This window comes from Meles meles, chromosome 20 (assembly GCF_922984935.1).
Source record: "Meles meles chromosome 20, mMelMel3.1 paternal haplotype, whole genome shotgun sequence".
Lineage (NCBI taxonomy): Eukaryota > Metazoa > Chordata > Mammalia > Carnivora > Mustelidae > Meles > Meles meles.
The window spans coordinates 49873077-49886179 of NC_060085.1; the positions used below are offsets into that span (position 1 = coordinate 49873077).

The 13103-nt window shown below is 38.7% G+C and overlaps 1 protein-coding gene across 2 annotated transcripts in view; it reads left to right on the plus strand.

Moving 5' to 3' along the window:
- GRM7 (glutamate metabotropic receptor 7) overlaps window positions 1-13103 on the plus strand; it is a 921897-nt gene that overhangs the window by 152463 nt on the left and 756331 nt on the right. The window lies entirely within an intron of this gene.

Below are 13103 nucleotides of genomic sequence, written 5' to 3' on the forward strand. Positions count from 1 at the left end.
CGTGATTAAAGGAGCGAGACTGATACAAAGCTAAGGTCAAGCAAAGCTTTATTTCATGCCAAGCATCAAGAATCAAACTGACCGGCCAGGGCTGTGCCTCTTACAGAGAGGGCGACCTTTCTCTGTTTCATAGACTATCTTTTAAGGGCAAAGGCCATGCGGTAGGGCCTAGCCACGCACAAGTGGCCAATGAGATTGTAACACACACAGGAAACTCCACAGTGATGCTAGGTGACCAACTGAATTACAATTTACCCCATAGTAGACATTTGACCTAGTCTATCACTTTGGTTAGAATTGGCGCCCAAAAGGCTCCCAAAGGGCGGGGCCCATACTCCTTGGTAGCTGGGGAGACGGTATGCAACCCCCCACTGATCGGATATCTCCACCTGGCCTGACCCACCCTTGTATCTGGGCCTTGTTACCTGTGGCTGGTTTCCGGGACTTATTTTTAAGTCAGTCCCCTGGGGGAAGGGGAGCAGGGACAGTTTAAAGGTTAAACAAGGTTGTTGTTTAACCTTAATGGGAGCCTCTGGTTACATAGGTCCTTACAGTGAGTACAGTCTTCATAGGTACTGCTGATGATGAAAGCCCAGCGTATTGTCTGCTGGCAAGCTGTGTGATCTAGCAAAGGGAGCACAAACCCTACAGGCCTACTTCCTGGCTGCAAAAACTTCTTTCTTTCGGTATCTTTTTAATTCTGAGGAAATCATATCACCTCCTTTTATTTCTTTTAGGGGTGGTATTTCCTCAGATTTTCCTTTTGTCTTATTTGCAACAGACCTATATAATTCCAAGTCTAAAACTTAAGTAATGGGAAAAAAAACAAAAACAAAAACAGTTTCCTCTCATTTAGACTGAGGAAGTTTTAATATTTAAATCCTCCCAAGAGGGAAGGGGAATATATAGCGCCCCCCCCATGGCAAAGAAGCCAACTCAGACCCCCCAAACCAAATGCAATCTCTACGTTTCCAAGGTGAGGCAAACTGACCATGTATATCCTGACATAAGTATCATGCTACAGAGGAGAGAAAAATTAGTATTTTTTTTAGAAGGAAGATGGTGAACATAGAAAGCTTCTGTGAAGAGGTGGTGCTGGGACTGGGACTTAATAGACAAATAGAAGATCCCTGGGCACAAACAGATAGCTTTTGGGATAAGTGGGTGGGAAGAGCATTCCAGGTAGAGACCACAGCATGAACAAAGACCCCAAGTATGACAACAGGTGACATGTTCACAAAATAACTGTCCAGTGTGGCTACCAGCCTACAGTGTGTGGTGAATAAGATTGAGCCTATAAAGGGCTATTTGTTAGACATCATTTTACTGGACTCTGTGTGGGCAGTTTCTGAAAAGCTACAACTGCCTTTTCCTAGGAATCTCCCCACATAAAGGTGGCATTAGAGTGCAGATGCTCCTGGGTAGACTTAGGAATGTATTAGTTTTCCACAGCAGCCATAATAACAATTACCACAAACTCATTGGCTTTAGAACAATATATCTTTATTATCTTATGGTCTGACCATCAGAAGTTGAAATGAATTTTACTGGGTTAGATCAAGGTATTGACAGGGCTGTGTTTTTTCCAGGATGCTCTAGGAGAGAGTATGTTTTCTTGCCTTCTCCAGCTTTTGGAGGCTGCCCCATTCCTTTGTCCATGTCCATGTCCCTTTCTGTCGTTAAAGCCAGCCATGACCTGTCCAGTGTTTCTCATGTTCCATTACCCTGACACTTTCTTCTGCCTTCCATTTCTACTTATGAGGACCCTGGTGATTACATTAGACCCACTAGGATCATCATCATCTCCCTTCCTCAAGGTCAGCTGATTAGAAATCTTAAGTCCATTTACAATCTTTCTCCCTTGCCTTATAATAGACATACCTGGGTGTCAGAGGTTACAGTTTAGACACCTTTCTGCCTACCACTAGGAGATGCTAAAATACAGACTTTGGTGCAACACATCTCTGTGAAGAAGTTGAAGGGTAGTTCATTTTAGGATTTAATATATAGCAGAGAGGGTGTCAGCAGTTCTCTGTTTATGCAGAGCTGGGGGCAGATCTTGAGAAATGTCTTAAGATGTGACGTTCAAGTATCCCCAGAACTCTGCTCTCAATCATCTCTGTGAAGGCTGGGATGCCAACTCCCCGAGTCATGCTCCAGGGCACATGAGTATGTTTCAATAACAGAATTGTTGGAACACTCCCCTGCCCCCTTTTTCTCTCTCTTGTGTCTTTGCTGGTTTTTCCACTTAAGGCCTTCCTACATGTGTGTTTTGCTGTGCCTGCCTCTTATTCTAACCCTGACCTCCTGTGCTCTTTTAGAAACCTCCTTGCCCAAAGATCTAGGTTAAAGAGGATTAGCAAATGACCATGACTGAGAGAATGACATTTGTAGCATCTGTATTTAAAAGGCACAACCTATTCTGATGCAATCTATCATTTAGTTACAAGTAGTAGGAGTCTCCAGCATCAGAATTATTGTACCGATGTATTTATATCCCTTCTATCTCATGACACATACCTTGCAAAGCCTTACATGGCTGAGAGAATGCAGCTAGGTGACTATCTGTGACTATTTATCATCCCCCCAGCCCCCTGACAATGACTAAATTGCAGTTTTTCTGTGCTGATCACTTTATACACTAAGCAAGAGGGGGTTGAGGCAGTGGGAGTGGATCCTGGCAGCATCATATCAGTCATATCAGAGAGCATGATGGGCCCTGCCATAACCTGGTGATTTTGGGAACACGATTCATGCAGCCTCCCTAAGACAAGCTGGGTTGCACTATAGGCAGTGGCCAAGGTTGTTATCAATCAGGACCACCTCTAAGTTGCCAGGAATTCTGTAGTCAGTAGGACCAGGAATGACAACTCAGTGCTTGACAGATCTATGCTGTTCAACAGAAATGCCATCATGTGAATTGCTTTCGTCATTGCATTCAAAGGAGGATGACTGAATCCTGAAAGGAATGCCTGTTTTAGAATCCTATCATTTATTCCTGCCTATATAGGACTCACTACATTGAAAGTCCAAGGGCTTTTCTAACACTGGGAGTTTTGTCTGCTATGTTTTTGAAAATGGGGTAAATTTACCTTTACTAAAGTACTTTGGAATATTTATCACCATGACACATATATAAAACAGAAACATCTTCCTGGTTCTCAGGAGAAGAGAGGGGAAAAAATGCTCACTTATGATAATGCGTGCCCAGAAATTATATCCATATAAGAATAATGCCCAAATTAATGTTTTTGACCCCAATCTACCTTTCCAGCTAGATTTACTTCTGCTCCATTACCAAACTCCTGGTGCTGGCTAGTTGACTCATTTTCCCCCAACCGCTCTTAGGCTTTTCAAAACGCATTGCCTTACTTCATACTATGGCTTCTTTCAAAAATGCCTCCAACTTTCCCACGAAGCCATTCCTGACTCCCATCATCTATCTGGTGGTGAGCTCATTTTTTTTTCTTATTTTATTTATTTATTTGAGAGACAGAGACAGAGCATGAGTGAGGAGGCAAAGGGAGAGGGAGAAGCAGACTCCCCACAGAGCAGGGAGCCTGACACACATCCCGGTGGTGGGCTCTTAGTTTGCAGAAATCACAAAACTTAACATCAGTTTCTCTTTTCCTGGGCATCTTCCTGCCTTTAAACTTTTGTATTATCAGTTGATACCAAGGACTGCAAACTCGGTCCACAGTATCCATTTATCTCACAGACCTTTTGTGGCATTCCATACAGTATTTCTGAGTTAGAATATCTTAAACCTTTGGATGTCTGGACCATTGAAAAATTACAACAGCTGGCAACATTGGGCCTACATTTAATGTGGCAAATATCCAATAGAACTGAGTGGTAGCCATTCCTCATACATACAGATACTTACTTCCGTTTGCTAGACACTATTCCCTTTTGATTTTATACGGCCAACTTAACTCATTTTTATTATTTTATCATTATCTCTCCCAGGACTATGACATAACACACACATTGGCCTTTACCTTTTTTGTTGTTGTTGTTTGTTTTTCTCATATTCATTATTTTGCCTCCCCACTGCTTACTCTCTATGTAGGAGGTGGAATGATCTTTTTAAAAGGAAGAAAAACAAAACAAAAAGTACATAAATGGTTGTTCTCTTTCCATTAATCCACCTCCCCCAATGATTTTCCATTGAATTTAGATAAATTGCATATTCCTATGATACCCTCCCTTACCTGAGATTCATTTCCCAGTTACTCATTATGCATCAACCACATTGCCCTTTTTTCTCTTCCTTGAATATGCCAAGCTGTTCAATCTGTATAAATTTGTTTTTCTTTCAAATCTTTTTTCCCTATTTTTATTGAAATATAATCAACACAGTACTGTATACATTTAAGGTGTGCAGTGTAGTGACTTGATTACATGTGTTATGAAATGATTACCACAATAATTTAGTTAACATCCATCATCTCATATAGATACAAACAAAACAGAAACCATGTTTTTTTTTTCTTATGATGAAAACTTTTAGGATTTACTCTCTATCACATTTCAAATATACCATCCACCATGTTAACTATAGTCATCATGTTGTTGTACTTATATCCCTATTACTTACGTATCTTATAACTGAAAGTTTGTACCTTTAGACCGTCTTCATCCCCTATGCCCCACTCTACCCTCTTCCTCTATCAATCACAAATTTGACCTCTTTTGCTGTGAGTTTTTATTTGTTTGTTTGTTTGTTTTACAGATTTCACATATAAATGAGGTCATGTACTGTTTGTTTTTGTCTAGCTTATTTCACTTAACATAACACCCCCAAGGTCCATCCATATTGTAGCAAATGGCAAGATTTACTTCCTTCTTATGGTTGAATACAATTCACATGCACACAAATATACACACACACACCTTTCACATTTTCTTTATTCATTCATCTGTTGGTGGACACTTAGGTTATCCATGTCTTGGCTATTGTAAATAATGCTATAGTAAACATAGAGATCCAGATAACTCTTTAGGAGAGTAGTTTTGTTTCCTTTGGATATATACCCGAAAGTAGAATTGCTGGATTATGCAGTAGTTTTTTATTGTTGATTTTTAGAGGAACCTCTATACTGCTTTCCATAGTGGCTGCACCAGTTTATATTCCCACCAACAGTGCACAAGATTCCTTTATCTCCATATCCTCACCCATATATATTATTTACCTCTTATCCTCTTGACAATAGCCATTCTAAGATGTGTGAGATTATATCTCATGGTGGCTTTGATTGGCATTTCTGTACTTATAAGTAATGTTGAAGATTTTCTTCCAAATGTTTACATGGTTGGCTTCTTCTCATTATTTAAGTGCTAGTAATTATTTTATCACCCAGATGAAGTCACTCTCATTCTCCCTCCCAAATCATATTTGCCCACTTACCCTATCTTATTTTCCTTGATTATATATCTAACATGATTCTATTTCTGTATTTGAATCCTTATATTTTCTACTTCCTTCCACTAGACTATAAGCCCCAGGACGTCAGAAACCATGTCTATCTTTTTCACTGCAGTTTTCCCAGGGCCTATCATGGAGTATAGCAATCATAGGTGAACAGCTTACTGAATATTTGTGCCTACCTGACTCCTGGTTTATAACATCATAGAACAGATACTTGTGCTTTTCCTGCCCAATGAGCTTGTAAGCATCTTGTAAGTGGATACCTGTCTGCTAATTTTTTTTTTAAAGTATAAAGTAGTTACTTCTTTATAGATGTTCAGTAGACATTTGGCAATATGTTTATAGATTGATTCAAGAATAGATTTAAAAGACCAGGTTGAAAAAAAATGTGCTAATTACGTCAGTTTAAAAACTTCCAGATAATGACATTTGCAGCTTAAAAATGGTCAATTCAGATATCCACTTCTGGCCAAGATTGGAGTAACAGGTTCCATATTTACCCTCTTGTTTAAAACAACCGTTTAAAGACAAATCCCATAACATTTATGAAGTAATGTTTTTTTTCTTTTTTTATTGAAGTATAATTACATACAGTGTTATATTAGTTTCAGGTGTAGTATATAGTGATTCAACAGTTCTGTACATTACTCAGTGCTCATCACAGTAAGTATATTCTTAATTTCCTTCAGGTATTTCATCCATCCTCCCACCCACCTCCCCTCTGGCAACCACCAGTTAAGAGTGTTTTGGAGTGCCTGGGTGGTTTAGTCAGTTAGACATGTGATTCTTAATTTTGGCTCAGGTCATGATCTCAGGGTCCTGGGATGGAGTCCTTGAGCTCAGCAGGGAGCCTGCTTGAGGATTCTCTTTCTCCTTCTGCCTCTGCCCCCCATTCCAAATACGGTATTTGTCTTTCTCTGACAGAATTATTTTGCTTAGCATTATACCATCTAGGTCCGTCCATGTGTCAAGATCTCATTCTTCTTTATGCCTGAGTAATACATACATAGTATCATATCTTCTTTATCTATTCATCTACAGATGGGCACCAGTTGGGGTCCTTCCTTAATTTGGCTATTGTAAATAATGCTGCAATACACAAAGGGGTATATCTGTCTTTTCAAATTAGTGTTTTTGTTTTCTTTGGTTAAATACCCAGTAGTGGAGTTATTAGACTGTATGATATTTTTATTTTTAATTTTTTGAGGAACCTCAATACTGTTTTCCACAGCACCCACACCAGCTTGCATTCCCACCAACAGTGTACAAAGGTTCCTTTTTCTCTACATCCTTGGAAATAATACTTGTTATTTCTTGTGTTTTTTATTTTAGCTGTCCTGACAGGGATAAGGTGATATCTCATGGTGGTTTCAGTTTGCATTTCCATGATGATTAGTGACTTTGAGCCTCTTTTCATATGTCTTTTGGCCATCTATAGGTCTTTTTCTTTTTCTTTTCTTTTTTTTTTAAAAGATTTATTTATTTGAGATAGAGAAAGAAAACACAAGGGGCAGGGGGGCAGAGGGAGAGAACTCAAACAGACTCCCTGCTGAGCATGGAGCCCAATGTGGAGCCATCTCAGGACCCATGAGTTCATGACCTAGCCAAAATCAAGTGTCTGACACTAAACTGACTGGGCCACCCAGATGCCCCTTGTATGTCTTTTAAAGACAATAAGAATTGAGCAACTAAGGACAAAGATTCCTGAGGGAAGGGAAAAAAAGCAAGGTGTGATACCTATGTTTGTGTTAGCTTATTGCACAAATAAATGCATGAAAAGGTGCTCAAGAGAATTAGCCATTTAGGGAAGTGCAAATTAAACCACCATAAAATACCACTACACAATGATTATAATCATTAAAATGAAAAAGTCTAACCATACCATATGTTTGCACTGATACAGAGAAACTGGAAATGCTGGTGAGAATGTAAAATAATGCAATCATTTAGAAAACAATTGGGCAGTTTCTTAAAATGCTAGACAAAAGAAATTGGAACTCTTGTACATTGCTTGTGGAAATGTAAAAGGGTATGGCCTGTTGGAAAAACAATATGGTGGTTCTTCAAAAAATTGAACATAGAATTAACATATGATCCATTGATTACACTTCTGGGTATGTACCCTGAAGAACTGAAAGCCAGGACTTGAAAAGGTATTTGTATACCACTGTAGATAGCATCACTATTCAGGATAGTCTTTCACAATATGGGAAATATGCCAAATACCTGCAGACAGATGAATGGATGAACAAAATGTGTACATGCTTAGATGAAACTTGAAGCATTATGGTAAGTGAAATGAATGTGACACAAAAGGACAAATATGTGAGAGAAGTCCCTCATTCCCACTTGCCAGGGATTGAAGTAAAGTGTGGAAAGATGAAAAAAAAAAAAAGGACAAATATTTTATTATTCTAGTTATATGAGGTATGAGGTATGTAGAATAGTCACAATTATAGATATCTATACAAAGACTTGTTTATGAAAGTTCATAGCAGTTTTCTTCATAATAGCCAAATACTGAGGACATTCTCAATATCCATTAACAGATAAATGAATAAACAAATTGTGGTACATCTATACAATAAAATAATGCTCAGTAGTAAAAAGAAATAAACTATTAAGGCACACATCAAATTTGATGAATATCAAAATAATTATGCGGAGTGAAAGAAGACAGGTGTACACTCTATGACGCCATTTATAGAAAACATTAGAAAATTTATAGAAAACATTAGAAAAACGTACAGAAAACAATCTAATCTATAGTGACAAAAGGAGAGTAGTGATGGCCTACAGATTTGTATGCGGGTGAGGGAAAGCAAGGGTGGTGTCAAGACAAGGTGAGGTGGAGGCGTTTCAAAGAGCCACTAGGAAACTTTTGGAGGAGGATATGTTCATTAACTTGATTGTAGTGCTATTATAATAAATGCATACTTATATCAAAACTCATCAAATTTAACACGTTAAATATGTGAAGTTTTTTGTATTTTAATTATACCCAAATAAACGGTTTTAAACTATCACAATATCTACATGCGTCTGATCTGAAAGCCATTGTTATTTATGAAGGGCACAAGCCAAGACCTGGCTGCTATTCTCAATAATTTAATCGGATAGATCATGGAAACTACTGACTCTAAGAAATGGAATATATTTGTTGTCCATGCATCTTAATAAAAATTAATGATAATGATTTGGAATTTAATGGATTCCTTGCAGGCTTATTGAAATTTAATAGAAAATGATATAGTATAATTTGAAATCAATTTAAATTATCCAAATGAATAATTAATATGTATGTCATAAAATTGTCTAGCATCTATTATTTAGAAGCAAATGATTCAGAATCAAGTTTACCAAAAACTCTTAACTCTTTTGAAGTGTAATGTTAAAGCATCCTCTTCAATTGGCCCTCTTTGGACAATTTTTGAAACAGATGAAAGAACGGATTCTATGTTGTTCTTATTGAAAAAGATGTGTAGTAAGAAGTACCTTATTTTGTATGACACTTGTACAAGGCATATTCATTAATACTATCACTTTCTTCCTTAGGTAGGGAAAAAAAATACTATGTAGTAAATACTTCTGTCCATATTTTAGAGATTTTAAAATTTCATTATATGCAAATTAAACTCGGGATAAAAAATGCAGTCACTTCATACCATGCCACTGTCCTTGTATTTTCTATTCTGATATGCTGCCTTTCTTTAGAAGTTTGTAAATAAATTTACCAAATTAACTCCTATAGCATTCTTCGAAATGCTAAGTTCCTTCACACATCATACTCCTTGGACACTTTCCCCTTGTTTGGATGCTACTTTCATGTCTGCTGAGTGACCTTCCTTGAATGCCATTGAATTTGGACTCTCTTTTATAGTATTACCCTGAATACTTTTTTCTTTATAGATGTTGCTAATATCTTGTGTTGTAATTATTGTTGATTTGTTAATGTTAACACATTAGTATCTGACTTTGCTTAATTTCTGTCTTTCCAAGACCATATGCTCTGTTTCCATTGTGTTCAATAATTTATCCCTAGAGTGTAGTATAAGATCTAGCACACATAGGCTTCTAGTAAATCTCTAGTGAAAATAAAACAACCAGTCAAACTCAGAGATGAACAAGGTAGTGCCCTGCCCAAGGAAACACAGCTGAGTGTACTACCATGATGTACTAACTTACCTGTGCCCTCTCCGTTAACCCTCTCAGCCTCTAACATTGAGGGAAATGGTAATCAATGCCTCTATGTCTAAGGGAAGGAATTGCAGATGAATATTACATTTGAAGCATCTGATCTCCTAAAATATGTAAAAGATATCTTACATAGCTGTCAGCCACTATGGGAGTTAATTTGGTAAGCCATCTTGTGGAACAATATGTTCTTATACTTTAAGTGATGATTTTTCTCTCAAAAATGTATGTAGGCCTTCTGCTGGAGAGAAATGTAGAATCTATACTTCATACCCAAATGCATGACTGATTAAGTAGCTGTGGGAAAATGTGGCTTTTAGCCCAAACTGTGCTTATATGGTCTGTAAGTTATTCATTAGATGTGAGCAGGAAATGTAGGTAATTCTATAATATTTTCTTACAATTTTATAAGGTGGTATAAGTGTTAAAGGAGATGATAGATACAAGTATTATTATTATTATTATTATTATTATTATTATTATTATTACTTTCATGCTTAGTATTGTTTCCCTAACCATGTTTTGGATCCATTCCCCAGGATATTTTTTATAACAGGGTCTGATAGATCTTCGGGATTTCAAATTGTTTCCTCAGAGATACTATTGTATGGGTTATAAGTAGGAAGTGACTTGTAAACTGTACAAATGATGCAAAAATGATAGAAAAGACTCATGATACTCAGATCACAGATTTTTGGGGAGCGGGGAGCCCTTTGAAAAACATCTAATTTGGGGGCACCTGGGCGGCTCAGTGGGTTAAAGCAGCTGCCTTCGGCTCAGGTCATGATCCCAGGGTACTGGGATCAAGCCCTGCATCAGGCTCTCTGCTCGGCAGGGAACCTGCTTCCCTTCCTCTCTCTCTGCCTGCCTCTCTGCCTACTTATGATCTCTGTCTGTCAAGTAAATAAATAAAATCTTAAAAAGAAAGAAAGAAAGAAAGAAAATCATCTAGTTTTAATCCATTCTTTCATTTTACAATGAAAAAATTAGAGTCCAGTAACCTGTTCAAAGTATCAAAGTGAGTCAAAGGCAATCCTGGGATTAGAACCTAGACAGTGTTCTTTTCTAGGGGAGTACTCTACAATGTACTCACATCTACAGTGGATTCATTTGCAAGGGCTGCCATAACAAATCACCACTAACTGGGTGGGAATTTTTCCTCTCACAATTCCAGAGGCTAGAAGCCTGATATAAAGGTGTTAACAGGAGTGGTTTCTTCTGGAGCTTCTGAGGGAAGATTTGTTCCATGCCTTTTTCCCAGCTTCTGGTGGTTGCCGGCAATCCTTGGTATTCCTTGCTTTATAGACACACCACTCTAGTTTCTGTCTGTGTCATCACATGGTCTCCTCCTCTCTGTGTGTCTGTGTCTCTGTGTCCTATGGACACCAGCCACTGGATGAAGGGTCCACCCGAATCCACTGGAACTTAACTAATCTCCAAAGACTGTATATCCAAAAGGGGTACATCCTGATGTTCCATGTGGGCATGAATTTTGGAGTACGCTATTCAACTCACAAAATACAGAAAATTATCCTGAATTGTTAAAAAATAAAATGAGTGTAAAAATCAAGTTTTTTCTGTTTATGTTACTTAGTAATAAACATTAGAAAGCAGTAATATTTGTGAAAACCACTTTCAAAATACAGATTTAAAACTATAGTTTCTAAACACATATATTTTCAGATTTATTCTTCCCCAAGATGTGCTTTCTTCACCGCCCAGGCATATACAAAAGGCTTCTGAAAGGTATTTGCCCCCTAAGGCTGCTGGTGGGCTGTCCCCCTTACTTTTTCCCTCTGCCCCAGGTCTCTTTGATTTCTTTCTCTCTGCCTAAGAAACATGAGCTGATGAGGGGGACCAACCATTCCAATTTTCCCAGGATGTCCTGTGTTTAATATTGATAGTCCCACATCCTGGGGAAACCCCTTACTCCCTAGCAAACTGGGAGAGCTGGTCACCGTGGCAGGGGGTCTTGTGGGAAGGTGACCCAAGGGGGTTAAAGTGACGAAGAAGTTTAACTAGTATTCATTAGTGAATTTATTATATTTCTGAAAGCGCATGCTTCTGGAAATTGCCTTAGTTTACTTGTATGATAAAACCATGAATGGGGCACCTGGTGGCTCAGTGGGTTAAGCCTCTGTCTTCAGCCCAGGTCATGGTCCTGGGATCGATCCCCGCATCGGGCTCTCTGCTCAGCAGGAAGCCTGCTTTCCTCTCTCTCTCTGCCTGGCTCTGTGCCTCCTTGTGATCTCTCTCTCTCTCTCTGTCAAATAAATAAAAAACAAAACAAAACCCACAATGATTAAAATATTCAAGTGTGATTATCTGCAGCATCATTATAGGACATAGAGTTTGAATCTTTCATCTAGCTGTCCCCTTCAGTTTGATTAATACTTTGTTCTCCTGTCAGCTGAAGAGACATACAGCATGATACCGGAGTTAGTTAAGGGTGGGCTGAGGGGAGGATTTTCCTCTGGGTAAGGCTGGACCAGGTTTCTTGAATGGTGTCATTCCATCATTGCTTGTTTATTCCAAAATTGGGCTCATTACCCAAGTCACTTGGGGATCATTTTGGAGAAAAAAAAAAGGTTCTTTCTGACCCCATATCCAGAAGTTTAAGAGGTCTCTGGTGGGCTTGGGAACTTGTGTTTACCAATAGACACTCCAGGTGACCCTAATGAACTGAGTTTGGGAAAAATAAATGACCGAAATATTTGGCCTGTGTTTGAGTTATCAACAAAAGGACTGACACCAAAGCATTAACTGGACAAATAACTCTCACCACTAAAAGCATCACTGCATCACTACTTGATTTGTAGCTACTCTAGAAGAAAGCATAAAAATAATAAAACTCAAATCTTATGACTTCCTTCTAGACTTTATTAGTCATGTAATTTGAAAACTTTCAGTCCATCACAAATTACGCTGTGTCCTCAGCATTGGCAAATATAAACCAGGAATCAGGGACAGATGTTTGTGATGAAGAGCAATAAAAAGTCAAATGATCTGTGTATAGTAGCCAGGACCCCAAACAATTAGAAGGTGACTGGCTGAGTCCACTTCAGCTTGACAGTTTGTGTTGATTTCCCTAGCTCAGGAGGGGGAGGGCTGTGATAGCAGCTAGGGGACAGTGTGGCAGTATGGAGGGAGATCTCTTAGGTATTCAGAAAGGATAGGACCAGACGAAATAAAAGAAACCTGAGGTTCCCGGTCTGGATGAGTCACCTTGTACAGAACACTTGGCTTCATGGGGGGGTTGATCTTTGTTAGGTTCTGAGGAGGTCTGTGGATACTGGGTTGGCTAGAACTAGAAGATCAAGTGGAGGTATGAGTGTTAGCACTGGTCACCTTTTGGAGACTGAGCGTCTGCACCCTTTGAGGGACTGTGGGTGCACCCTGTGGCAGGTCAAAGAAAATATACTTCTTTGACCTCAGAGACATGCAGTGCCTGAGACTCCAGAGTCCTGGACTATGGAAA